Raw genomic sequence first — 2,541 nt, 5'->3', positions numbered from 1 at the left:
AGTGAGCGACCTCCATACCAAGGTCGCTATGAACACTATAGTGTTCTATTTGACACGTAAGATAGGATTTTTTGCTGCCGAGCAGGGAAAGGAAAATTTTGGGAGGCCTAATACCATACGAACCCCCGATAGGTATAGGAACAAGGACAAGTTCTGTGCTTACCACACTGAGGCAGGACATCACACCTCTGAGTGTTGGGCATTGAAGGATGCGATTGAAGAACTGATAAGGAAAGGTGGCTTGCATGATTATGTGGTGCGGCTGAGGGATCAACAACCCTAGCATTCGATCCAACCTTAACCTCGCCAAGCTCCTGAGCAGGAACCTACGGTAATAACTATCTTTACTATTTATGGTGGGCCTCATATTGAAGGAACCTCTAACAAGTTGCACGAACCTTATGTACGGGTGGTCGGTCACCTCCTACTTGCCGGGGGTGGCGAACAGGGAACGCCGTCAAAGAAAGCCAAAACAACCCTTAGTGACATCATTTTTTTAGAAGAAGACACAAGGGAGGTGCATTAGCCCCACAATGACGCCCTTATGGTCCAAGCTCGAATTGGAAATGTTGAAATGCAGAGGATTATGGTTAACACGGGCAGCTCAGTGAATGTAATATATAGAGGATACTTCGACTAAATAGACCTGGGGTCGGACCAACTAAAGGAGTCCCTAGAGCCACTTTATGGATTTACTGGAGATGCGATGATCCCTACAGGACGCATCAGGCTCCCACTTACAATTGGGGACTCAGACTACCAAGCTACTACGATGACGGACTTCTTGATCATCGATTGCACTTCGGCGTATAATATCATCATGGGGAGACCTGTTATGAACGACTTGAAGCTGGTCATCTCAAACAAAGCGTTGACTGCTAAATTTTCAACTCTGAACAGGACTGGATGCATGAGAGGTGAGCAATATTCAGTGAGACGTTACGAAGAGGCGTTGAAAATGGGATTCAAAGGAAAGAAAGTCAACATTGTCTCATGAGGTGACTCGCGAGGTGTGAGTGAGAAAGGAGTCAGTCACGACCTAGATCCATGCGAGGTGAATTGCGACTGAGCCGCAGGCCCTGTAGGCAAACTGGAAGATGTTGTGGTTAGTAACACGAATGTCAAAAGGTGTCTCAAGTTGGGTAAGGACCTTGTTCTTGAGGTAAAGACTCAACTAACTGAATTTCTCAAAGCAAACCTAGATGTGTTCTCCTGGAACCACGAAGATATGGTGGGGATAAACCTGGATGTGATGATACACCAGCTCAACATAGACTCCGATCATAAGCCAGTCCGTCAAAAGAGAAGACCTATGACTACAGAGCGTTATGTAGCCCTGAAATAAGAAGTAGATAAACTGCTGGCGAACAGGTTCATCAGAGAAGCCCATTACCTTGTATAGGTAGCTAATCCGGTCCTATTAAAAAAGAAGAATGGGAAGTGGAGGACCTGTGTGGATTTCACCGATTCGAATAAAGCGTGCCCAAAAGACAGTTTTCCTCTACCCAGAATAGACCAACTCGTGGATGCAATGGTTGGTCACCAACTTCTTAGTTTCATGGACGCCTACTCAAGGTACAACCAAATTCCTATGAAACCAGAAAACGAGGAGCACACCTCATATATCACCAATTGAGGGTTATACTGTTATAAGGTAATGCCTTTCGGGCTAAAGAACGCTGGAGTGACCTACCAGTGCCTGGTTAACATGATGTTCAAGGATCTAATTGGGAGGACCATGGAGGTCTATGTGGATGATATGCTGGTGAAGTCCCAGCAAGTTAACGACCATGTTCACGACCTGGAAGAAAAGGAAATATCAGATGAAGTTGAATCGACTCAAGTGCACATTTAACATAGCTTCTGGGAAGTTCTTGGGCTTCATGGTGAACGAGAGGGGGATCGAGGCAAACCCAGAAAAGATCTAAGCTCTACTTGACATGAGGTCGCTAACCAAGATAAAAGAGGTGTAGAGCCTTAACGGCCAGATCGCCACCTTCAGCAGGTTTGTCTCCAAGGCCTCTGATAAATGTATTCCATTCTCTAATATGTTGAAGCAGGCCAAAAATTTCCAGTGGACGGAAGAATCCGAGGTCGCTTTTTAGCAGCTGAAAGAATATATGGGGCGGGCCCCGCTCATGTCCAAGCCAAAAGAAGGAGAGAAGCTGATCACTTACTTGGGAATGTCTCAATACACTATCAGTGCCGTACTAGTACGAGAAGAAGACAGGGTATAGTATCCAATATATTATGTAAGTCACAGATTGTTAAATGTAGAAACCAGATATACCCCAATGGAGAAGCTCGCCTACTGCTTAATGGTGGCATTGAGGAAGCTACGCCCTTACTTCTAAGCCCATCGGATTGATGTGTTGACAAAATATCCGCTAAAACAAGTCTTGCAAAAGCCCAACTCATCAAGCTGGTTACTTAAGTGGGCCATCGAGCTTGCTCAATTCGACATAGAGTATAAACCGAGGTCGGCTATAAAAGGATAGGTGCTAGCAGACTTCATTACTGAGTTCATGGGGCCAGCAGAAG

This window comes from Diospyros lotus, chromosome 6, assembly GCF_014633365.1.
Source record: "Diospyros lotus cultivar Yz01 chromosome 6, ASM1463336v1, whole genome shotgun sequence".
NCBI lineage: Eukaryota > Viridiplantae > Streptophyta > Magnoliopsida > Ericales > Ebenaceae > Diospyros > Diospyros lotus.
Note: the sequence above shows the minus strand (reverse complement) of the source record.